The sequence below is a fragment of the Daphnia pulicaria genome, chromosome 1 (genome assembly GCF_021234035.1).
Source record: "Daphnia pulicaria isolate SC F1-1A chromosome 1, SC_F0-13Bv2, whole genome shotgun sequence".
NCBI classification, from domain to species: domain Eukaryota; kingdom Metazoa; phylum Arthropoda; class Branchiopoda; order Diplostraca; family Daphniidae; genus Daphnia; species Daphnia pulicaria.
In genome coordinates, this window is record NC_060913.1 from 38,780,759 (window position 1) to 38,803,800 (window position 23,042).

A 23,042-nucleotide genomic window follows, 5' to 3' on the forward strand; every position below is an offset into this window, starting at 1 on the left:
CACACATGAATAATTGACATAGATGTAATTTCTTATTCTTTGGCGATATTTCTTGCAAAGAAACCATTTTATGATGGAGTCTCGATGGAAACATGCCGATGTACTTAGTATATCCAATGTACTAGAAAGATTTTGGCTCGTATGTATGTAAGTTAAGCCGATTGCAATAGTTCTGGAAACGCAGAAACTGTTTGCCAGATGTATTTGACAAAAATGGCCAAAACTTGCAAAATATTCCAGTTCCTCTTTTTCCATACCGGGAATTGAACCCGGGCCTCCTTGGTGAGAGCCAGGTATCCTAACCACTAGACAATATGGGATTAAATCGCTTGAAAAATACATATTCCAAATCAATACAACATAATACAATTGTTGTCCTGGTATAAACAGCCTAGGGCAAGGAACTCTTGGATAAGTTAGAAGAGTTTAAATCCCACATCTGTAATGCAAAGGAATTTAGCTAGATCTGATGAGGTCAGGATGGCCGAGCGCTCTAAGGCACCAGACTCAAGAAAATACATATTCAAAAAAAATACATATTCAAACGCAATACAACGTAATACAATTGTTGACCTGGTAAAAATCGCCTAAGGCAAGGAACTCTTGAATGAGTTAGAAGAGTTTTAATGTCACATCTGTTGGGCAAAGGAATTTAGGTACACCTGTTGTGGTCAGGATGGCCGAGCGGTCTAAGGCGCCAGACTCAAGGACATAAACCTTGCTTTAATAAAAGAAGTTGCAGTATTCTGGTCTTCAATGAAGGCGTGGGTTCAAATCCCACTCCTGACAAACATATAAATATCTGAAAACACATGATCATCGCATTGCAACATAATTAGAGAGGTTGCTTTGATATAGTGATAGAGAATGCTTAATGTACCACGATACAAGGTCACCAAGTGGTAATACTGGTCGATGTTCTGTAATTTAAAAAGATGTGACAATACGGAAATCATGACGCTAACTTACGTCAAGCGATGGTGGTATAGTGGTTAGCATAGTTGCCTTCCAAGCAATTGACCCGAGTTCGATTCTCGGCCATCGCAGTTTAGCAATCTTGCTATTTCTTAGCAGACTAGTCAACCTACGGAATTGGAGTCAATTTACACAAATGTTACTCTTTAGGTAAAATATAGTTGTTCATTTCTTTTTCGTTCACACATGAATAATTGACATAGATGTAATTTCTTATTCCTTGGCGATATTTCTTGCAAAGAAACCATTTATGATGGAGTCTCGATGGAAACATGCCGATGTACTTAGTATATCCAATGTACTAGAAAGATTTTGGCTCGTATGTATGTAAGTTAAGCCGATTGCAATAGTTCTGGAAACGCAGAAACTGTTTGCCAGATGTATTTGACAAAAATGGCCAAAACTTGCAAAATATTCCAGTTCCTCTTTTCCCATACCGGGAATTGAACCCGGGCCTCCTGGGTGAGAGCCAGGTATCCTAACCACTAGACAATATGGGATTAAATCACTTGAAAAATACATATTCCAAATCAATACAACATAATACAATTGTTGTCCTGGTATAAACAGCCTAGGGCAAGGAACTCTTGGATAAGTTAGAAGAGTTTAAATCCCACATCTGTAATGCAAAGAAATTTAGCTAGATCTGATGAGGTCAGGATGGCCGAGAGCTCTAAGGCACCAGACTCAAGAAAACATATATTCAAAAAAAATACATATTCAAACGCAATACAACGTAATACAATTGTTGACCTGGTAAAAATCGCCTAAGGCAAGGAACTCTTGAATGAGTTAGAAGAGTTTTAATGTCACATCTGTTGGGCAAAGGAATTTAGGTACACCTGATGTGGTCAGGATGGCCGAGCGGTCTAAGGCGCCAGACTCAAGGACATAATCCTTGCTTCAATAAAAGAAGTTGCAGTATTCTGGTCTTCAATGAAGGCGTAGGTTCAAATCCCACTCCTGACAAACATATAAATATCTGAAAACACATGATCATCGCATTGCAACATAATTAGAGAGGTTGCTTTGATATAGTGATAGAGAATGCTTAATGTACCACGATACAAGGTCACCAAGTGGTAATACTGGTCGATGTTCTGTAATTTAAAAAGATGTGACAATACGGAAATCATGACGCTAACTCACGTCAAGCGATGGTGGTATAGTGGTTAGCATAGTTGCCTTCCAAGCAATTGACCCGAGTTCCATTCTCGGCCATCGCAGTTTAGCAATCGTGCTATTTCTTAGCAGACTAGTCAACCTACGGAATTGGAGTCAATTTACACAAATGTTACTCTTTAGGTAAAATATAGTTGTTCATTTCTTTTTCGTTCACACATGAATAATTGACATAGATGTAATTTCTTATTCCTTGGCGATATTTCTTGCAAAGAAACCATTTTATGATGGAGTCTCGATGGAAACATGCCGATGTACTTAGTATATCCAATGTACTAGAAAGATTTTGGCTCGTATGTATGTAAGTTAAGCCGATTGCAATAGTTCTGGAAACGCAGAAACTGTTTGCCAGATGTATTTGACAAAAATGGCCAAAACTTGCAAAATATTCCAGTTCCTCTTTTCCCATACCGGGAATTGAACCCGGGCCTCCTGGGTGAGAGCCAGGTATCCTAACCACTAGACAATATGGGATTAAATCGCTTGAAAAATACATATTACAAATCAATACAACATAATACAATTGTTGTCCTGGTATAAACAGCCTAGGGCAAGGAACTCTTGGATAAGTTAGAAGAGTTTAAATCCCACATCTGTAATGCAAAGGAATTTAGCTAGATCTGATGAGGTCAGGATGGCCGAGCGCTCTAAGGCACCAGACTCAAGAAAATACATATTCAAAAAAATTACATATTCAAACGCAATACAACGTAATACAATTGTTGACCTGGTATAAATAGCCTATGGCAAGGAACTCTTGAATGAGTTAGAAGAGTTTTAATGTCACATCTGTTGGGCAAAGGAATTTAGGTACACCTGATGTGGTCAGGATGGCCGAGCGGTCTAAGGCGCCAGACTCAAGGACATAATTCTTGCTTCAATAAAAGAAGTTGCAGTATTCTGGTCTTCAATGAAGGCGTGGGTTCAAATCCCACTCCTGACAAACATATAAATTTCTGAATACACATGATCATCGCATTGCAACATAATTAGAGAGGTTGTTTTGATATAGTGATAGAGAATGCTTAATGTACCACGATACAAGGTCACCAAGTGGTAATACTGGTCGATGTTCTGTAATTTAAAAAGATGTGACAATACGGAAATCATGACGCTAACTTACGTCAAGCGATGGTGGTATAGTGGTTAGCATAGTTGCCTTCCAAGCAATTGACCCGAGTTCGATTCTCGGCCATCGCAGTTTAGCAATCTTGCTATTTCTTAGCAGACTAGTCAACCTACGGAATTGAAGTCAATTTACACAAATGTTACTCTTTAGGTAAAATATAGTTGTTCATTTCTTTTTCGTTCACACATGAATAATTGACATAGATGTAATTTCTTATTCTTTGGCGATATTTCTTGCAAAGAAACCATTTTATGATGGAGTCTCGATGGAAACATGCCGATGTACTTAGTATATCCAATGTACTAGAAAGATTTTGGCTCGTATGTATGTAAGTTAAGCCGATTGCAATAGTTCTGGAAACGCAGAAACTGTTTGCCAGATGTATTTGACAAAAATGGCCAAAACTTGCAAAATATTCCAGTTCCTCTTTTTCCATACCGGGAATTGAACCCGGGCCTCCTTGGTGAGAGCCAGGTATCCTAACCACTAGACAATATGGGATTAAATCGCTTGAAAAATACATATTCCAAATCAATACAACATAATACAATTGTTGTCCTGGTATAAACAGCCTAGGGCAAGGAACTCTTGGATAAGTTAGAAGAGTTTAAATCCCACATCTGTAATGCAAAGGAATTTAGCTAGATCTGATGAGGTCAGGATGGCCGAGCGCTCTAAGGCACCAGACTCAAGAAAATACATATTCAAAAAAAATACATATTCAAACGCAATACAACGTAATACAATTGTTGACCTGGTAAAAATCGCCTAAGGCAAGGAACTCTTGAATGAGTTAGAAGAGTTTTAATGTCACATCTGTTGGGCAAAGGAATTTAGGTACACCTGTTGTGGTCAGGATGGCCGAGCGGTCTAAGGCGCCAGACTCAAGGACATAAACCTTGCTTTAATAAAAGAAGTTGCAGTATTCTGGTCTTCAATGAAGGCGTGGGTTCAAATCCCACTCCTGACAAACATATAAATATCTGAAAACACATGATCATCGCATTGCAACATAATTAGAGAGGTTGCTTTGATATAGTGATAGAGAATGCTTAATGTACCACGATACAAGGTCACCAAGTGGTAATACTGGTCGATGTTCTGTAATTTAAAAAGATGTGACAATACGGAAATCATGACGCTAACTTACGTCAAGCGATGGTGGTATAGTGGTTAGCATAGTTGCCTTCCAAGCAATTGACCCGAGTTCGATTCTCGGCCATCGCAGTTTAGCAATCTTGCTATTTCTTAGCAGACTAGTCAACCTACGGAATTGAAGTCAATTTACACAAATGTTACTCTTTAGGTAAAATATAGTTGTTCATTTCTTTTTCGTTCACACATGAATAATTGACATAGATGTAATTTCTTATTCTTTGGCGATATTTCTTGCAAAGAAACCATTTTATGATGGAGTCTCGATGGAAACATGCCGATGTACTTAGTATATCCAATGTACTAGAAAGATTTTGGCTCGTATGTATGTAAGTTAAGCCGATTGCAATAGTTCTGGAAACGCAGAAACTGTTTGCCAGATGTATTTGACAAAAATGGCCAAAACTTGCAAAATTTTCCAGTTCCTCTTTTCCCATACTGGGAATTGAACCCGGGCCTCCTTGGTGAGAGACAGGTATCCTAACCACTAGACAATATGGGATTAAATCGCTTGAAAAATACATATTCCAAATCAATACAACATAATACAATTGTTGTCCTGGTATAAACAGCCTAGGGCAAGGAACTCTTGGATAAGTTAGAAGAGTTTAAATCCCACATCTGTAATGCAAAGAAATTTAGCTAGATCTGATGAGGTCAGGATGGCCGAGAGCTCTAAGGCACCAGACTCAAGAAAATATATATTCAAAAAAATACATATTCAAACGCAATACAACGTAATACAATTGTTGACCTGGTAAAAATCGCCTAAGGCAAGGAACTCTTGAATGAGTTAGAAGAGTTTTAATGTCACATCTGTTGGGCAAAGGAATTTAGGTACACCTGATGTGGTCAGGATGGCCGAGCGGTCTAAGGCGCCAGACTCAAGGACATAAACCTTGCTTCAATAAAAGAAGTTGCAGTATTCTGGTCTTCAATGAAGGCGTGGGTTCAAATCCCACTCCTGACAAACATATAAATTTCTGAATACACATGATCATCGCATTGCAACATAATTAGAGAGGTTGTTTTGATATAGTGATAGAGAATGCTTAATGTACCACGATACAAGGTCACCAAGTGGTAATACTGGTCGATGTTCTGTAATTTAAAAAGATGTGAAAATACGGAAATCATGACGCTAACTTACGTCAAGCGATGGTGGTATAGTGGTTAGCATAGTTGTTGCCACACCACGCCGGTTACGGGACGGAAAAGGACACGAACAAACGTCAGAAGATTAAACCGATGTATATTTCAACGTGTCCACCGGTTGCCTTCCAATGGACATGAAACACACGGCACGAAAAGGAAAAAACGAGACGAGACGAGACACAATGGCTGCCAGACCACGCGTCTCAACACACAAAGTTACGATCCAGAAAGGAGATCCCGGCGTGGGCTCCCCACAATTCAAGACACGCACACAGAAATTACACAAACAATTTAAACTAGTTTTAGTTGACACGAAAAAACTGCAAGCGCTGGTGAAGCCAAGCAAAAAAGGAAAATTACGGAGCGGAGACGTGGTTCTCGCGACGAATGGATTCCAAGTGGTAGCGTGGTGGTAAGCTCCGCCCTTCGTCTCCGATTCCCTTACCCCTCGCGCTGCGTTGCCAGGTCCAAATTAAAACGCACGCTCTTGGCGGGCTCAGGAACGCCAACATCGCCGGCCCTGCGCTTCGTCATACGAAGAGCACCCTCTCGGATCCGGACGGATTCCAGGGGAAACAAGTGGTGAGCTGGTCGATGGCGTTCAGTCCCCTTCGTCTGGACGGTCGCGGAGCGGACCACTCCGTCATCGCCAGGGAATGTTTGCAGGATCCTTCCAGTCGGCCACGATCCACGAGGTGTAGCTGGATCGATGATGACGACGATGTCTCCTACTTCGAGATTTGGGCCTTCTCGGTACCATTTCTCGCGCTCGGTGAGGCTCGGTAGAACCTCCTTCATCCAACGATGCCAGAATTGATCCGCAACAGCCTGCGAGATTCGCCATCTCTGCTTGGCGTTCAAATCATCCTTGGTGAAGACGTCAGGCGGAAGATTTGGAGTTGCACGGCCCAGCAGTAGATGGTTTGGGGTCAAACATTCGGGATCGGTCGCGTCCTCGCTCATTGGGGTCAACTTGCGACTATTGAGGATGTTCTCGACGAGCGTGAGGGCGGTTAACAGGATCTCGTCGGTGAGGCGTTGATTTCCTAGTACTGCTTGCAACGCGATCTTGGCGGCACGAACCATCCGTTCCCAACTACCCCCGAAATGTGGAGCAGCTGGAGGATTGAAAACCCATTTTGACGGCTGACGACTCAGGTGCCGCTGGATGGCATGTTGGTTCAAGTTCTGGAGGCATTCGGCCAGCTCTCGTTGCGCTCCGACGAAGTTAGTCCCGTTGTCGCTGTGATAAGACGCTGGGACGCCGCGACGATTCTGGAAGCGTTCGAGTGCAGCGATGAAGGAACTTGTATCCATTGAATAAGCCATTTCGAGGTGGACGCATCTTGAAGTCTGGCATGTAAAGAGAACACCCCAACGTTTGATGGTACGACGGAAAATTAACACCTCGATGGGGCCGAAGTAATCTACACCGGTGTGGGTGAACGCGGGATAGCCAATTTTTAACCGGGAAGCGGGTAGAGCAGCCATGAATGGATTCCTTGCTTTCGCGTTTATCCTTCTGCAACGGTGACACTGGTGGTAAGCTCGTTGGGCCGCGATTCGGCCCTTCGGAATCCAGTATTGCTGACGCGCCTCGTGATGAAGCTGGCTAGCCGAGAGATGGCCGCGATCACGGTGGAGTTTGAAGAGAATTAGCTCAGTCATCCGCTCGGAACGTGGCAGGATGATTGGGTGGCGAACGTCGATCGGAAGAGGCGCCTTTTCAAGTCGCCCGCCAACACACATGAGGCCGTGGTGGTCGAAGTAAGGAGTCAACTTGACGATCTTGGAAATCTCTTCGATTTGGTGGCCGGCCCGTAGGTCGTTCACCTCCTGTTGAAACACATTAGATTGCATCCGGCGGAGAATGAACGCCTTTCCAACTTCAATTTCTTCGACCGAGAGTTGGCCTATTGAACGCTGGTTGCGGTCCTTTTGACGGGCGTTCCGGATGAAGCGATAAATATAGGCGACGGTGTTGAAGATGATCAAAGGCCGTGATTTTCGTTCGATGAGAAGATCGATTGCGTCGCTTTCTCTTTGTACAAGCCCGACCCAGGACGTTTCGCGGATCTCTGGGTCGCTTGCTTCCACCGGCGGAAGAACCTTGAGTTTCGGCCATTCGTCGAGGCCTTGAAGAAACGGCGGACCGGAGAACCAACGATGATCAACGGTAAACTCGGAAGGATCGAGACCACGGCTGGCGTCGTCGGCGGGATTGCTGGCGCTTGGGACGTAATTCCATTGAGCGGGCGTTGAACTTTCGAATATTTCGCCAACACGATTTCCGACGTAATTGTTGAAACGGCAATTACGGGATGTGATCCAGCTAAGCACGGTTGTAGAATCGGTCCAATAAAGAATTTGGTCGAAGACGATGTCCAGCTCCGTACGCACTTGTGCGCCGAGACGCGCGGCAAGAACGGCAGCATTAAGTTCTAGACGTGGGATCGTCAGGAATTTAAGCGGAGCGACTCTAGCTTTCGAGATGATGAACCGGACACTGGCTGATCCATCGCTGAACAAAAATCGGACGTATGCGACAGCACCGAAGCCCGATTCTGAGGCGTCCCCAAAAACGTGCAGTTCGGTCGCTACGATGTCTTCTCGGCTGGGAGCGATGCATCGTTCTAAAACGAGTCCGGAGAGTGAGGGCAAATTTTCTGCCCATCTGATCCAGCGGTCAATAAGATCTTGGCTTAGCTCGTCGTCCCAATCGAATTTGTGGCGCCATATATCCTGCATGAGGACCTTTGCTTGGAAAACTATCGGCGCTAGAAAGCCGAGGGGGTCGAAGATGCTGAAAATTGACTTAAGAAGATCTCGTTTTGTTCTTCCACCAGGATCCGCCTTTGCACCTAGGACGAAGACGTCGCGACGGAAATCCCAGACTAAACCGAGAGTTCGTTCGATCGGATCGGCGTCTAAGTCCATATTGATGGATGCTCCTTCCTGCTGAATCCCTGGAAGTGACTTCCTTACGGCTTCGTTGGAAGTGGCCCACTGCGTCAATGGGAAACCTCCAACCTTCAGAGCTTCAGTCAATCGGTGGGCAGTCGAGATAGCTTCGGTGGCGGAAGGAAAGGACGCTAGCCAATTATCCACGTAGAAATGTCGAGTGATTTGGGGTAGCAGCGATTCCGCATCTTTGCTGTCTTTGACGGCTTGTTGTAGTGCGTTGGCACAGACGGCCGGCGAAGAGACAGCACCGAAGAGATGTACGTCCATCTGGTAGATATCCGGAGGTTTAGTATCACCTGGATCACGCCAGATGAAGCGGAAAGCCGGCCCGTCGGAAGGTCTCACTCGCACTTGATGGAACATCTTTTCCACGTCGGCGACGATCGGAACTGCATGCTGTCGGAATCGGAGAAGAATGCCGATGAGATTGGTTAGAAGATCAGGACCTTTCAAAAGAACGTCGTTGAGGCACACTCCTTTGTACTTGGCGGACAGGTCGAAAACGACTCTGCATTTTCCCGGCTTGTTCGGATTGAAGACGGGATGATGCGAGCAATACCAGGTTCGCCCATCTGGACCAGAGTCAATTTCTTCCTTCGATAATTTTCGGGCGTGCTTCAGGTTGACGTAGGTGTTGATGACGGCCCGGTAAGTCTCGGCAAGTTCTTCGTTTTTGGCGAATTTACCTTCGAGGTTAGTAAATCGCCGTTGGGTGGAAAAGAAGTTGTTTGGGACAACGGAATCATCCGCTTTCCAGAGCAGACCCACCTCGTACCTTTCACCGGTGTGTCTGGTAGTGCTGTTCAAGATCTCCCACGCTCGCTTCTCTTCCGCACCAATTGGTTTTGCGACGTTTGGCTTCGTCCCGAACGTGTCGGCTTCGATGAATTGATGCAGCATGACGTCACAATCCCTTTCGGCCGTGCTGGAGTGATAGCAGTTACTTGCTCCGTTATCGAGTCGACCACTTGGACCGCCTATGCACCAACCGAAAGCTGTAAGATAAGCGCGAGGAGCTCGTTGGTCGAAGGGGTCCTTTCGGGTCTCGAAGATTTCGATGGCTGCTGGATGATCGTGGCCGATTAAGATGGCGACATCTTCTTGCGTAGTCGGATAAACTGGGACGTGAACGAGATGAGGCCACTGCTTGCTCAGGCGAGCAAGGTCGATTGATCGCTTGTTCAGTTCGAAGGTTTCCATGACGTGAACATCCGAGATGTCGAAAGAAAAACGACCGTCCGTCGAAGAAACACTGAAATTGACGATCTTTCGATCGACAGATTTCGTCTCGCCGTTGACCGTTCTCGTCGCTACCCTCTCCACTCTGCCATGTAGATTGAGAAGGTTCGCCGTTTCCCCTTTTATCACGGAAATTTCGCTTCCGGAGTCAAGAAGAGCATAGAGCGGGAACTCTTTCCCATCCGTCTTTAGGATGATCGGAACGATCGGCAGTAAAATTCGGCTTCCGGACGATCTCGATGCAATTGAACCAGAGAATGTAGCTGGAGTTGGTGGCTTGGGATCCGTCCTTTTAGGGAAAAGCCGTGGAGCTCCATGCAGTAACGAGTGGTGAGTCCCATCGCATTCGGGTTTGGAACAGCGTTCAGGCTTTGTACAGTCTTTGCCGATATGACCACTACCTAAACAGCGAAGACAAAGATTCGAATCTTTCACTATCTTGGCTCGTTTTTCGACTGGCAAATCCTTGAATTTTCTGCAGTCCTTTAGCCGATGCTGGTGCGTGCTGTTGCACCCTAAGCATCTCGGGCGTTTATCCTCGGCGTCAGTTTTTGTGGGATTCGTTGACGTAATGTTAAAAACATTCGGTTTGTGCGTACGTCGCTTCTCCTCAGTCGGTTTCACGGGCCGCTGATGAGACGATTCCACTGAACTGGCCCGGATGGATTTTTCGGCCATAGCAACTCCGTCGAGCCATTGGTCCAAGTCTTCGATAGACGCGAGCGCAGGTTGCATCGCCCAACTCTTCTCACCCCATCGACTTTTCAGAGCCGGTGGGAGCTTGGCAACCAGCTGCGAGAGAGTAGCGTGACTGTAAAGCTCCATTCCATACCCTCCAAGCCGTAACGTCGCCACGACGGAGTGAAGATCCGCGGAGAAGGAGCGGAGGGCATTAAAATCGTTGTCTTTGAAGGGCCGGAGTTTCAGGATTGATTCGGTGCAAGCCTGAGAGACGATTTGCGGATTGCCATATCGTTTCTGGAGCTCGTTGAGAGCGTGTTGGTAGAGACCGGGATTCAACAACGCTCCACCAATGTCCTTTCTAATCGATGGAGTAAGGGCGTCGTGAAGATGAGCGATTCGTTCCGCGTCGGAACTAACGGCATCGTGAACGGAGACCTTAAACATCTGAATAAACATTGGCCAATTTCGAGGGTCTCCATCAAAGCTCGGCGCCTTCATCCGCGGTGGTTTGATACTGGAACGGCTTGGCGCAGCGTGAACAGCACTGAGGCCATGGATCCAGGCGTCTGGCGTATAAACTCCGTGCGGGTTGTGGGTTGTCGGTGGAGGAGCGGAAGGTCCAGGGAAACCGGACGCAAATGTCAGGCTGGTTGGCACGAATGGCGGTGCCGAGGCTCTTGGAAAGAACGTCGGGACGTGTCCAAGACTGGTTGATGGCGTATATGACGATGAGGTCGGGGGTGCAGCCGTGGTGGCCGGCCCGTAAATCGAACCCATTTCAAATGGAGCTGTAGACACAATCGGATTGTAGGCGGACAAACCCGGACCGTATGACGGACCTAAGCTGACCGGCACATGACTAGTGCTGTAAGGTGGCGCGGAGGTGACTTGTGTTGCACTTGTCGGAATCGAACTCGTGGGGACCGTGCCCATCTGAATTGAAGTGGTCGGCGGCGGATTCGGGGGCCAAGCGTGGCTTGCACTAGACGCTGGCGGGAAAGACGGTGGTTGAGTTGGCGGAGCAAACGGTGGCTGGGTCGGCGGAGCAGACGGTGGCTGGGCCGGCGGAGCAGAAGGTGGCTGGGCCGGCGGAGCAGAAGGTGGCCGGGCCGGCGGAGCAGAAGGTGGCTGGGCCGGCGGAGCGGACGGTGGCTGGGCCGGTTGCCTTGGCCCGAATAAATTCGGTTGACCAACGTTCCTCCACGATGCAAACCACGACGAAGCGCTTGCTGAAGACACGGGTGGCAACGGAGTCGAAGTTGAAGGTCCGGGCGGAAATGGGACCGAAGCTGAGGACCTGGGTGGCAACGGGACCGACACTGGGACGTGCGTCGCATTACTGGTCGTCGGGACGTGCATGGTGGCTGTAGTCACCGGCGTGAACGGATAAGCCGATGATGTAGAGACCGGAGTGGCAACTGATGTGGAAGTTGGTGGGGCGAACGATGGTACAGTCGATGTAGGCGCTTGAGGAACTACCGACGTAGGAATCGGAGCGTTTGCCGATGTCGTTGTTGGCGGAACGGTCGGTATAGGAGTCTGGAAGAACGACGTTGGCGGAGTGACGACGTTTGAAGCCGTTGACATGGGCTGACTCGTCGTGACCGGCTGTGCTCTAGTAAACGACGGTGTGGAGAACATCGGATTCGTTATACTGGTTGTAACGATGACATTCGACGCGGTTGTATTCAAGGGAATATGCGGCACGGATGCGGAACGTGTAAGCGTGCCGGGCGTGATAGCTTGAAGTAATCTGCCGAAAAGGGTCGGCTTTGGTGTTGACGGCACCGTCGCTGCCGGTTGGCTGAAGAGTCTCGTTGGTGTTGGCATCCTAGCCACGGATCCGACTAACGGAGTGGTCATCGCTTGAGTTTGAGCAGCCGTTGAAATCACGACGGCGCTTGGCTGCGTCCGTGGAGTGGCCATGGTTCTGGATATCGGAGCCGTGATTGTCGTGGTCGACGCTTGTGTAGGCGCGGCTGGAGTTTGAGCGAAAATGGTCGAATTATTCGGGATGGAAGGATGCGATGAGGCACGGCTAACTCTCGATAAACCGCTCACGACGGATGAAGCGCGTGTTGGTGCTGCCTGATCGTCGACGGTAATATCGTTCAGTTGTTGCCGCATGATTGCGCCGCTCAAACGCTGTAGATCTATCTCGTCGCGTATCTCGCGTTGTCTTCTTTCACTTTCCACCTTGCGTTTGTAATCTTCTGCTTCCCTGATTTTCGCATCTTCTTCTTCTCTGCGTCTGGTCTCGTCTTCCTCTTGTTGGAGCTTCAACTGGGCTTCCCTCTCCTTTCGTTCAGCTTCGTGAATTCTAGCTTGACGTGAGGAGACGCTGGAATGCCGTGATGAGGCTCTTGAAACCGTGGAGGGTGGTTTGGGATTAGTTTGAGCCAAATAATTGTCACAAACAGCCAGACTTGCCTGGTGGTCGAAGATGACGGCTTGGATCCAATCTCTTTCTCCATCGAGATCATCCTGTGAGCAGTTTTGAGCGTTACACCGAACGTAGCGATCGTGATGCTGCTCCAGGCTGTCAAAATCACGGACGTAGATGACACGATAAGCTCGGACGGTGTCCCGATCTTCGCCGACTCTAACTGATTTCAAGAGATTCTTTCCCGAATTCGTATGGACCATCTTGGAGGTGGTCCTGAATCTTTTGAGACGAGCGGGATCGGTGATCGCATCAGGATCAGACACTGCTTCCTCCTCTTCGGCGATTGAAGTGAGAGCCGGAACTAAAGATTCAGCCATGATGATATTTATTTGATGCGGGACGAGTGAAGAAATACAAACGATGAATCAAATCACAATGAGGTTATAATTAAATGAAGCGGCGGATTATTTGCGACGGACGATCTTGTCTTGTGATTCCGGGCGGAAAAGTTGATCCAGGCCGACGCAACGCGTCTTATTAGTCTTGGTGTTCCTAATTTGCACCACTCTACGAGGGGGCGACGGTGGTGTCGGCGGTGGCGGCGATGTCGGCTCAGGTGCTTCGTCGTCGGAAGAAGGGCCCACCTCACTTCGTACCTCGCAGTCGGAAAGATTGGGGATGATATCCTCTTCCTCTGATTCCGGCTCGCCTGGTGGTGTAGGTGGCTCCTCTGGTGATGGCCACCGGTCGTAAGGACGGTAAACGACGCGGCGTGAAGTTGGCGGAGGTACAAAATCTGGTAGACGCGGCCTCGAATGTTGATCGGCAATGCCTATTACCAAAGCAACGGCAGCGTCGTCAGCGGGTTCTTCAACGTCGACGTCGACGACTTCAATGGCGGCGGCTTCGGCGGCAGCCGCTTCGATGGCGGCGGCTTCGTCGGCAGCGGCGGCGTCGACGCGCGCGAAATATGCAATAGCCGCTTCTCTGGCCGCCAGAAGTGTTTTGGTATTCTTCCTTTTGCTTTTGGTAAGATTGTCCTTCTTCTTCTTCTCGTCGCTGTTGAATTTACGCGGAATGGTGGAGCTGAAGAGCTGGGCACGCGAGATAAACGAGACGTCTATACAGCTGGACGATGCCGACCAAGGCGGATGATTAGCCTGGTTAACAGTGAGGGACGACCAACGGAAGGAAAGAAATCCAGTTGACCAGCCGAAAGCCGGACAGACTGGGCGGGAAAGGCAGCTGACGCGAGTCAACGGCCGGACAAACAAACAAATGAAACCAGCTGACACTGGCCGAAAGGCGGACAAGCTGGACGGAAAATTAATCAGTTGACGCGGGCCAACGAGCCGGACAAACTGAGCCGGGATAAAGGGTCAGCTGACGGGCAATGAAGCCGGACGAACTGTGATGCTGGAACGACTGGAGTGTAGAAACAGCAGACGGAAACGGATGACGGGCTGGATAGCTGGATAGCCTGGATACTGACACTGGACACTGGACACTCGGACACTGGACACTGTGACAGCTGCCTGGAACGGCGTTGACGAAAGACGACGGAGTGAAACAGGATTTTGCGGACGGTTCGGCGGAACCGACCAACGCAATCGGGCGGGAGAGAAAAGGAGAAATCACGGACGATCTGGCGAGATCGACCAATGAGTTCAAACAAACGGGGGGAAGATCCACGGACGATCTGACGAGATCGACCAATGGACTCTCGTCACACGACACACAGCAATTATTATATTGAACAGGACAAACGGACGAAAAGAAATGAAATATAATAATTGTAAATGTTGCTTTCTTCGGGTTGAAGATCTGGGCGACTGCGACGTAAACTGCCAGCTGGCCAGTTTCTTCGTGGGCCGGAAGAATCAGCAACTGCAACGGAAATTTCTGCCACGCGGGACTTTCGATGTCGGCGACGGCTGGGCAGCGGGATGAGATGGCTGTTGATATCGGCAGCTCTCCTTCGATGGCCAGATGAAACGCCGACCGCGTGGTAATGGCCGCCGTGCCGGGATTCGGTTTCCCGGTCGATGCACCAAATGTTGCCACACCACGCCGGTTACGGGACGGAAAAGGACACGAACAAACGTCAGAAGATTAAACCGATGTATATTTCAACGTGTCCACCGGTTGCCTTCCAATGGACATGAAACACACGGCACGAACAGGAAAAAACGAGACGAGACGAGACACAATGGCTGCCAGACCACGCGTCTCAACACACAAAGTTACGATCCAGAAAGGAGATCCCGGCGTGGGCTCCCCACAATTCAAGACACGCACACAGAAATTACACAAACAATTTAAACTAGTTTTAGTTGACACGAAAAAACTGCAAGCGCTGGTGAAGCCAAGCAAAAAAGGAAAATTACGGAGCGGAGACGTGGTTCTCGCGACGAATGGATTCCAAGTGGTAGCGTGGTGGTAAGCTCCGCCCTTCGTCTCCGATTCCCTTACCCCTCGCGCTGCGTTGCCAGGTCCAAATTAAAACGCACGCTCTTGGCGGGCTCAGGAACGCCAACAATAGTTGCCTTCCAAGCAATTGACCCGAGTTCGATTCTCGGCCATCGCAGTTTAGCAATCTTGCTATTTCTTAGCAGACTAGTCAACCTACGGAATTGGAGTCAATTTACACAAATGTTACTCTTTAGGTAAAATATAGTTGTTCATTTCTTTTTCGTTCACACATGAATAATTGACATAGATGTAATTTCTTATTCCTTGGCGATATTTCTTGCAAAGAAACCATTTTATGATGGAGTCTCGATGGAAACATGCCGATGTACTTAGTATATCCAATGTACTAGAAAGATTTTGGCTCGTATGTATGTAAGTTAAGCCGATTGCAATAGTTCTGGAAACGCAGAAACTGTTTGCCAGATGTATTTGACAAAAATGGCCAAAACTTGCAAAATATTCAAGTTCCTCTTTTCCCATACCGGGAATTGAACCCGGGCCTCCTGGGTGAGAGCCAGGTATCCTAACCAGTAGACAATATGGGAGTAAATCGCTTGAAAAATACATATTCCAAATCAATACAACATAATACAATTGTTGTCCTGGTATAAACAGCCTAGGGCAAGGAACTCTTGGATAAGTTAGAAGAGTTTAAATCCCACATCTGTAATGCAAAGGAATTTAGCTAGATCTGATGAGGTCAGGATGGCCGAGCGCTCTAAGGCACCAGACTCAAGAAAATACATATTCAAAAAAAATACATATTCAAACGCAATACAACGTAATACAATTGTTGACCTGGTAAAAATCGCCTAAGGCAAGGAACTCTTGAATGAGTTAGAAGAGTTTTAATGTCACATCTGTTGGGCAAAGGAATTTAGGTACACCTGATGTGGTCAGGATGGCCGAGCGGTTTAAGGCGCCAGACTCAAGGATATAATCCTTGCTTCAATAAAAGAAGTTGCAGTATTCTGGTCTTCAATGAAGGCGTGGGTTCAAATCCCACTCCTGACAAACATATAAATATCTGAAAACACATGATCATCGCATTGCAACATAATTATAGAGGTTGCTTTGATATAGTGATAGAGAATGCTTAATGTACCACGATACAAGGTCACCAAGTGGTAATACTGGTCGATGTTCTGTAATTTAAAAAGATGTGACAATACGGAAATCATGACGCTAACTTACGTCAAGCGATGGTGGTATAGTGGTTAGCATAGTTGCCTTCCAAGCAATTGACCCGAGTTCAATTCTCGGCCATCGCAGTTTAGCAATCTTGCTATTTCTTAGCAGACTAGTCAACCTACGGAATTGAAGTCAATTTACACAAATGTTACTCTTTAGGTAAAATATAGTTGTTCATTTCTTTTTCGTTCACACATGAATAATTGACATAGATGTAATTTCTTATTCTTTGGCGATATTTCTTGCAAGGAAACCATTTTATGATGGAGTCTCGATGTACTTAGTATATCCAATGTACTAGAAAGATTTTGGCTCGTATGTATGTAAGTTAAGCCGATTGCAATAGTTCTGGAAACGCAGAAACTGTTTGCCAGATGTATTTGACAAAAATGGCCAAAACTTGCAAAATTTTCCAGTTCCTCTTTTCCCATACTGGGAATTGAACCCGGGCCACCTTGGTGAGAGACAGGTATCCTAACCACTAGACAATATGGGATTAAATCGCTTGAAAAATACATATTCCAAATCAATACAACATAATACAATTGTTGTCCTGGTATAAACAGCCTAGGGCAAGGAACTCTTGGATAAGTTAGAAGAGTTTAAATCCCACATCTGTAATGCAAAGAAATTTAGCTAGATCTGATGAGGTCAGGATGGCCGAGAGCTCTAAGGCACCAGACTCAAGAAAATATATATTCAAAAAAAATACATATTCAAACGCAATACAACGTAATACAATTGTTGACCTGGTAAAAATCGCCTAAGGCAAGGAACTCTTGAATGAGTTAGAAGAGTTTTAATGTCACATCTGTTGGGCAAAGGAATTTAGGTACACCTGATGTGGTCAGGATGGCCGAGCGGTCTAAGGCGCCAGACTCAAGGACATAATCATTGCTTCAATAAAAGAAGTTGCAGTATTCTGGTCTTCAATGAAGGCGTGGGTTCAAATCCCACTCCTGACAAACATATAAATATCTGAAAACACATGATCATCGCATTGCAACATAATTAGAGAGGTTGCTTTGATATAGTGATAGAGAATGCTTAATGTACCACGATACAAGGTCACCAAGTGGTAATACTGGTCGATGTTCTGTAATTTAAAAAGATGTGACAATACGGAAATCATGACGCTAACTCACGTCAAGCGATGGTGGTATAGTGGTTAGCATAGTTGCCTTCCAAGCAATTGACCCGAGTTCGATTCTCGGCCATCGCAGTTTAGCAATCTTGCTATTTCTTAGCAGACTAGTCAACCTACGGAATTGGAGTCAATTTACACAAATGTTACTCTTTAGGTAAAATATAGTTGTTCATTTCTTTTTCGTTCACACATGAATAATTGACATAGATGTAATTTCTTATTCCTTGGCGATATTTCTTGCAAAGAAACCATTTTATGATGGAGTCTCGATGGAAACATGCCGATGTACTTAGTATATCCAATGTACTAGAAAGATTTTGGCTCGTATGTATGTAAGTTAAGCCGATTGCAATAGTTCTGGAAACGCAGAAACTGTTTGCCAGATGTATTTGACAAAAATGGCCAAAACTTGCAAAATATTCCAGTTCCTCTTTTCCCATACCGGGAATTGAACCCGGGCCTCCTGGGTGAGAGCCAGGTTTCCTAACCAGTAGACAATATGGGAGTAAATCGCTTGAAAAATACATATTCCAAATCAATACAACATAATACAATTGTTGTCCTGGTATAAACAGCCTAGGGCAAGGAACTCTTGGATAAGTTAGAAGAGTTTAAATCCCACATCTGTAATGCAAAGGAATTTAGCTAGATCTGATGAGGTCAGGATGGCCGAGCGCTCTAAGGCACCAGACTCAAGAAAATACATATTCAAAAAAATTACATATTCAAACGCAATACAACGTAATACAATTGTTGACCTGGTATAAATAGCCTATGGCAAGGAACTCTTGAATGAGTTAGAAGAGTTTTAATGTCACATCTGTTGGGCAAAGGAATTTAGGTACACCTGATGTGGTCAGGATGGCCGAGCGGTCTAAGGCGCCAGACTCAAGAACATAAACCTTGCTTCAATAAAAGAAGTTGCAGTATTCTGGTCTTCAATGAAGGCGTGGGTTCAAATCCCACTCCTGACAAACATATAAATATCTGAATACACATGATCATCGCATTGCAACATAATTAGAGAGGTTGTTTTGATATAGTGATAGAGAATGCTTAATGTACCACGATACAAGGTCACCAAGTGGTAATACTGGTCGATGTTCTGTAATTTAAAAAGATGTGACAATACGGAAATCATGACGCTAACTCACGTCAAGCGATGGTGGTATAGTGGTTAGCATAGTTGCCTTCCAAGCAATTGACCCGAGTTCGATTCTCGGCCATCGCAGTTTAGCAATCTTGCTATTTCTTAGCAGACTAGTCAACCTACGGAATTGTAGTCAATTTACACAAATGTTACTCTTTAGGTAAAATATAGTTTGTTCATTTCTTTTTCGTTCACACATGAATAATTGACATAGATGTAATTTCTTATTCTTTGGCGATATTTCTTGCAAAGAAACCATTTTATGATGGAGTCTCGATGGAAACATGCCGATGTACTTAGTATATCCAATGAACTAGAAAGATTTTGGCTCGTATGTATGTAAGTTAAGCCGATTGCAATAGTTCTGGAAACGCAGAAACTGTTTGCCAGATGTATTTGACAAAAAAGGCCAAAACTTGCAAAATTTTCCAGTTCCTCTTTTCCCATACCGGGAATTGAACCCGGGCCTCCTGAGAGAGCCAGGTATCCTAACCACTAGACAATATAGGAGTAAATCGCTTGAAAATTACATGTTCCAAATCAATACAACATAATACAATTGTTGTCCTGGTATAAACAGCCTAGGGCAAGGAACTCTTGGATAAGTTAGAAGAGTTTAAATCCCACTTCTGTAATGCAAAGGAATTTAGCTAGATCTGATGAGGTCAGGATGGCCGAGCGCTCTAAGGCACCAGACTCAAGAAAATACATATTAAAAAAAAAATACATATTCAAACGCAATACAACGTAATACAATTGTTGACCTGGTATAAATCGCCTATGGCAAGGAACTCTTGAATGAGTTAGAAGAGTTTTAATGTCACATCTGCTGGGCAAAGGAATTTAGGTACACCTGATTGGTCAGGATGGCCGAGCGGTCTAAGGCGCCAGACTCAAGGACATAAACCTTGCTTCAATAAAAGAAGTTGCAGTATTCTGGTCTTCAATGAAGGCGTGGGTTCAAATCCCACTCCTGACAAACATATAAATATCTGAGTACACATGATCATCGCATTGCAACATAATTAGAGAGGTTGCTTTGATATAGTGATAGAGAATGCTTAATGTACCACGATACAAGGTCACCAAGTGGTAATACTGGTCGATGTTCTGTAATTTAAAAAGATGTGACAATACGGAAATCATGACGCTAACTCACGTCAAGCGATGGTGGTATAGTGGTTAGCATAGTTGCCTTCCAAGCAATTGACCCGAGTGCGATTCTCGGCCATCGCAGTTTAGCACTCTTGCTTTTTCTTAGCAGACTAGTCAACCTACGGAATTGAAGTCAATTTACACAAATGTTACTCTTTAGGTAAAATATAGTTGTTCATTTCTTTTTCGTTCACACATGAATAATTGTTATAGATGTAATTTCTTATTCCTTGGCGATATTTCTTGCAAAGAAACCATTTTATGATGGAGTCTAGCTGGAAACATGTCGATGTACTTAGTATATCCAATGTACTAGAAAGATTTTGGCTCGTATGTATGTAAGTTAAGCCGATTACAATAGTTCTGGAAACGCAGAAACTGTTTGCCAGATGTATTTGACAAAAATGGCCAAAACTTGCAAAATTTTCCAGTTCCTCTTTTCCCATACCGGGAATTTAACCCGGGCCTCCTGGGTGAGAGCCAGGTATCCTAACCACTAGACAATATGGGATTAAATCGCTTGAAAAATACATATTCCAAATCAATACAACATAATACAATTGTTTTCCTGGTATAAACAGCCTAGGGCAAGGAACTCTTGGATAAGTTAGAAGAGTTTAAATCCCACATCTGTAATGCAAAGGAATTTAGCTAGATCTGATGAGGTCAGGATGGCCGAGCGCTGTAAGGCACCAGACTCAAGAAAAAACATATTAAAAAAAATGCATATTCAAACGCAATACAATTGTTGACCTGGTATAAATCGCCTAGGGCAAGGAACTCTTGGATGAGTTAGAAGAGTTTTAATGCCACATCTGTTGGGCAAAGGAATTTAGGTATACCTGATGTGGTCAGGATGGCCGAGCGGTCTAAGGCGCCAGACTCAAGGACATAATCCTTGCTTCAATAAAAGAAGTTGCAGTATTCTGGTCTTCAATGAAGGCGTGGGTTCAAATCCCACTCCTGACAAACATATAAATATCTGAAAACACATGATCATCGCATTGCAACATAATTAGAGAGGTTGCTCTGATATAGTGATAGAGAATGCTTAATGTACCACGATGCAAGGTCACCAAGTGGTAATACTGGTCGATGCTCTGTAATTTAAAAAGATGTGACAATACGCAAATCATGACGCTAACTCACGTCAAGCGATGGTGGTATAGTGGTTAGCATAGTTGCCTTCCAAGCAATTGACCCGAGTTCGATTCTCGGCCATCGCAGTTTTATCATTCTTGCTATTTCTTAGCAGACTAGTCAACCTACGGAATTGAAGTCAATTTACACAAATGTTACTCTTTAGGTAAAATATAGTTGTTCATTTCTTTTTCGTTCACACATGAATAATTGACATAGATGTAATTTCTTATTCCTTGGCGATATTTCTTGCAAAGAAACCATTTTATGATGGAGTCTCGATGGAAACATGCCGATGTACTTAGTATGTCAAATGTACTAGAAAGATTTTGGCTCGTATGTATGTAAGTTAAGCCGATTGCAATAGTTCTGGAAACGCAGAAACTGTTTGCCAGATGTATTTGACAAAAATGGCCAAAACTTGCAAAATTTTCCAGTTCCTCTTTTCCCATACCGGGAATTGAACCCGGGCCTCCTGGGTGAGAGCTAGGTATCCTAACCACTAGACAATATGGGATTAAATCGCTTGAAAAATACATATTCCAAATCAATACAACATAATACAATTGTTGTCCTGGTATAAACAGCCTAGGGCAAGGAACTCTTGGATAAGTTAGAAGAGTTTAAATCCCACATCTGTAATGCAAAGAAATTTAGCTAGATCTGATGAGGTCAGGATGGCCGAGCGCTCTAAGGCACCAGACTCAAGAAAATACATATTCAAAAAAATACATATTCAAACGCAATACAACGTAATAAAATTGTTGACCTGGTATAAATCGCCTATGGCAAGGAACTCTTGAATGAGTTAGAAGAGTTTTAATGTCACATCTGTTGGGCAAAGGAATTTAGGTACACCTGATGTGGTCAGGATGACCGAGTGGTCTAAGGCGCCAGACTCAAGGACATAATCCTTGCTTCAATAAAAGAAGTTGCAGTATTCTGGTGTTCAATGAAGGCGTGGGTTCAAATCCCACTCCTGACAAACATATTAATATCTGAAAACACAGAGGTTGCTTTGATATAGTGATAGAGAATGCTTAATGTACCACGATACAAGGTCACCAAGTGGTAATACTGGTCGATGTTCTGTAATAAAAAAGATGTGACAATACGGAAATCATGACGCTAACTTACGTCAAGCGATGGTGGTATAGTGGTTAGCATAGTTGCCTTCCAAGAAATTGACCCGAGTTCGATTCTCGGCCATCGCAGTTTAGCAATCTTGCTATTTCTTAGCAGACTAGTCAACCTACGGAATTGAAGTCAATTTACACAAATGTTACTCTTTAGGTAAAATATAGTTGTTCATTTCTTTTTCGTTCACACATGAATAATTGACATGGATGTAATTTCTTATTCCTTGGCGATATTTCTTGCAAAGAAACCATTTTATGATGGAGTCTCGATGGAAACATGCCGATGTACTTAGTATATCCAATGTACTAGAAAGATTTTGGCTCGTATGTATGTAAGTTAAGCCGATTGCAATAGTTTTGGAAACGCAGAAACTGTTTGCCAGATGTATTTGACAAAAATGGCCAAAACTTGCAAAATTTTCCAGTTCCTCTTTTCCCATACCGGGAATTGAACCCGGGCCTCCTGGGTGAGAGACAGGTATCCTAACCACTAGACAATATGGGCTTAAATCTCTTGAAAAATACATATTCCAAATCAATACAACATAATACAATTATTGTCCTGGTATAAACAGCCTAGGGCAAGGAACTCTTGGATAAGTTAGAAGAGTTTAAATCCCACATCTGTAATGCAAAGGAATTTAGCTAGATCTGATGAGGTCAGGATGGCCGAGCGCTCTAAGGCACCAGACTCAAGAAAATACATATTCAAAAAAAAATACATATTCAAACGCAATACAACGTAATACAATTGTTGACCTGGTATAAATCGCCTATGG

General features: G+C 44.9%; 29 non-coding genes across 29 annotated transcripts; 20 read left to right on the top strand and 9 right to left on the bottom strand.

Annotated features, from left to right (window-relative positions):
* Nucleotides 1–248: 248 nt before the first annotated feature.
* Nucleotides 249–320, bottom strand: Trnae-cuc. Its single transcript has one exon. It is a non-coding gene; the product is annotated as a tRNA-Glu (tRNA).
* A 350-nt stretch (nt 321–670) lies between these two features.
* Trnal-caa lies at nt 671–789 on the top strand. The gene is made up of 2 exons: nt 671–708; nt 745–789. It is a non-coding gene; the product is annotated as a tRNA-Leu (tRNA).
* A 185-nt stretch (nt 790–974) lies between these two features.
* On the top strand, nt 975–1,046 carry Trnag-ucc. Its single transcript has one exon. It is a non-coding gene; the product is annotated as a tRNA-Gly (tRNA).
* Nucleotides 1,047–1,403: 357 nt separating this feature from the next.
* On the bottom strand, nt 1,404–1,475 carry Trnae-cuc. The gene has a single exon. It is a non-coding gene; the product is annotated as a tRNA-Glu (tRNA).
* A 654-nt stretch (nt 1,476–2,129) lies between these two features.
* On the top strand, nt 2,130–2,201 carry Trnag-ucc. The gene has a single exon. It is a non-coding gene; the product is annotated as a tRNA-Gly (tRNA).
* Nucleotides 2,202–2,559: 358 nt separating this feature from the next.
* On the bottom strand, nt 2,560–2,631 carry Trnae-cuc. The gene has a single exon. It is a non-coding gene; the product is annotated as a tRNA-Glu (tRNA).
* A 350-nt stretch (nt 2,632–2,981) lies between these two features.
* Nucleotides 2,982–3,100, top strand: Trnal-caa. The gene is made up of 2 exons: nt 2,982–3,019; nt 3,056–3,100. It is a non-coding gene; the product is annotated as a tRNA-Leu (tRNA).
* Nucleotides 3,101–3,285: 185 nt separating this feature from the next.
* On the top strand, nt 3,286–3,357 carry Trnag-ucc. Its single transcript has one exon. It is a non-coding gene; the product is annotated as a tRNA-Gly (tRNA).
* Nucleotides 3,358–3,715: 358 nt separating this feature from the next.
* On the bottom strand, nt 3,716–3,787 carry Trnae-cuc. Its single transcript has one exon. It is a non-coding gene; the product is annotated as a tRNA-Glu (tRNA).
* A 350-nt stretch (nt 3,788–4,137) lies between these two features.
* Nucleotides 4,138–4,256, top strand: Trnal-caa. The gene is made up of 2 exons: nt 4,138–4,175; nt 4,212–4,256. It is a non-coding gene; the product is annotated as a tRNA-Leu (tRNA).
* Nucleotides 4,257–4,441: 185 nt separating this feature from the next.
* On the top strand, nt 4,442–4,513 carry Trnag-ucc. Its single transcript has one exon. It is a non-coding gene; the product is annotated as a tRNA-Gly (tRNA).
* A 779-nt stretch (nt 4,514–5,292) lies between these two features.
* Nucleotides 5,293–5,411, top strand: Trnal-caa. Its single transcript has 2 exons — nt 5,293–5,330; nt 5,367–5,411. It is a non-coding gene; the product is annotated as a tRNA-Leu (tRNA).
* Nucleotides 5,412–15,814: 10,403 nt separating this feature from the next.
* Nucleotides 15,815–15,886, bottom strand: Trnae-cuc. The gene has a single exon. It is a non-coding gene; the product is annotated as a tRNA-Glu (tRNA).
* A 350-nt stretch (nt 15,887–16,236) lies between these two features.
* Trnal-caa lies at nt 16,237–16,355 on the top strand. The gene is made up of 2 exons: nt 16,237–16,274; nt 16,311–16,355. It is a non-coding gene; the product is annotated as a tRNA-Leu (tRNA).
* A 185-nt stretch (nt 16,356–16,540) lies between these two features.
* Nucleotides 16,541–16,612, top strand: Trnag-ucc. The gene has a single exon. It is a non-coding gene; the product is annotated as a tRNA-Gly (tRNA).
* Nucleotides 16,613–17,378: 766 nt separating this feature from the next.
* Trnal-caa lies at nt 17,379–17,497 on the top strand. The gene is made up of 2 exons: nt 17,379–17,416; nt 17,453–17,497. It is a non-coding gene; the product is annotated as a tRNA-Leu (tRNA).
* A 185-nt stretch (nt 17,498–17,682) lies between these two features.
* On the top strand, nt 17,683–17,754 carry Trnag-ucc. The gene has a single exon. It is a non-coding gene; the product is annotated as a tRNA-Gly (tRNA).
* Nucleotides 17,755–18,112: 358 nt separating this feature from the next.
* On the bottom strand, nt 18,113–18,184 carry Trnae-cuc. Its single transcript has one exon. It is a non-coding gene; the product is annotated as a tRNA-Glu (tRNA).
* Nucleotides 18,185–18,534: 350 nt separating this feature from the next.
* Trnal-caa lies at nt 18,535–18,653 on the top strand. The gene is made up of 2 exons: nt 18,535–18,572; nt 18,609–18,653. It is a non-coding gene; the product is annotated as a tRNA-Leu (tRNA).
* Nucleotides 18,654–18,838: 185 nt separating this feature from the next.
* Nucleotides 18,839–18,910, top strand: Trnag-ucc. Its single transcript has one exon. It is a non-coding gene; the product is annotated as a tRNA-Gly (tRNA).
* Nucleotides 18,911–19,689: 779 nt separating this feature from the next.
* On the top strand, nt 19,690–19,808 carry Trnal-caa. Its single transcript has 2 exons — nt 19,690–19,727; nt 19,764–19,808. It is a non-coding gene; the product is annotated as a tRNA-Leu (tRNA).
* Nucleotides 19,809–19,993: 185 nt separating this feature from the next.
* On the top strand, nt 19,994–20,065 carry Trnag-ucc. Its single transcript has one exon. It is a non-coding gene; the product is annotated as a tRNA-Gly (tRNA).
* Nucleotides 20,066–20,423: 358 nt separating this feature from the next.
* On the bottom strand, nt 20,424–20,495 carry Trnae-cuc. The gene has a single exon. It is a non-coding gene; the product is annotated as a tRNA-Glu (tRNA).
* Nucleotides 20,496–20,834: 339 nt separating this feature from the next.
* Trnal-caa lies at nt 20,835–20,953 on the top strand. The gene is made up of 2 exons: nt 20,835–20,872; nt 20,909–20,953. It is a non-coding gene; the product is annotated as a tRNA-Leu (tRNA).
* Nucleotides 20,954–21,138: 185 nt separating this feature from the next.
* Trnag-ucc lies at nt 21,139–21,210 on the top strand. Its single transcript has one exon. It is a non-coding gene; the product is annotated as a tRNA-Gly (tRNA).
* A 359-nt stretch (nt 21,211–21,569) lies between these two features.
* Trnae-cuc lies at nt 21,570–21,641 on the bottom strand. Its single transcript has one exon. It is a non-coding gene; the product is annotated as a tRNA-Glu (tRNA).
* A 349-nt stretch (nt 21,642–21,990) lies between these two features.
* Nucleotides 21,991–22,109, top strand: Trnal-caa. The gene is made up of 2 exons: nt 21,991–22,028; nt 22,065–22,109. It is a non-coding gene; the product is annotated as a tRNA-Leu (tRNA).
* A 157-nt stretch (nt 22,110–22,266) lies between these two features.
* Trnag-ucc lies at nt 22,267–22,338 on the top strand. The gene has a single exon. It is a non-coding gene; the product is annotated as a tRNA-Gly (tRNA).
* A 358-nt stretch (nt 22,339–22,696) lies between these two features.
* Trnae-cuc lies at nt 22,697–22,768 on the bottom strand. The gene has a single exon. It is a non-coding gene; the product is annotated as a tRNA-Glu (tRNA).
* Nucleotides 22,769–23,042: the final 274 nt, after the last annotated feature.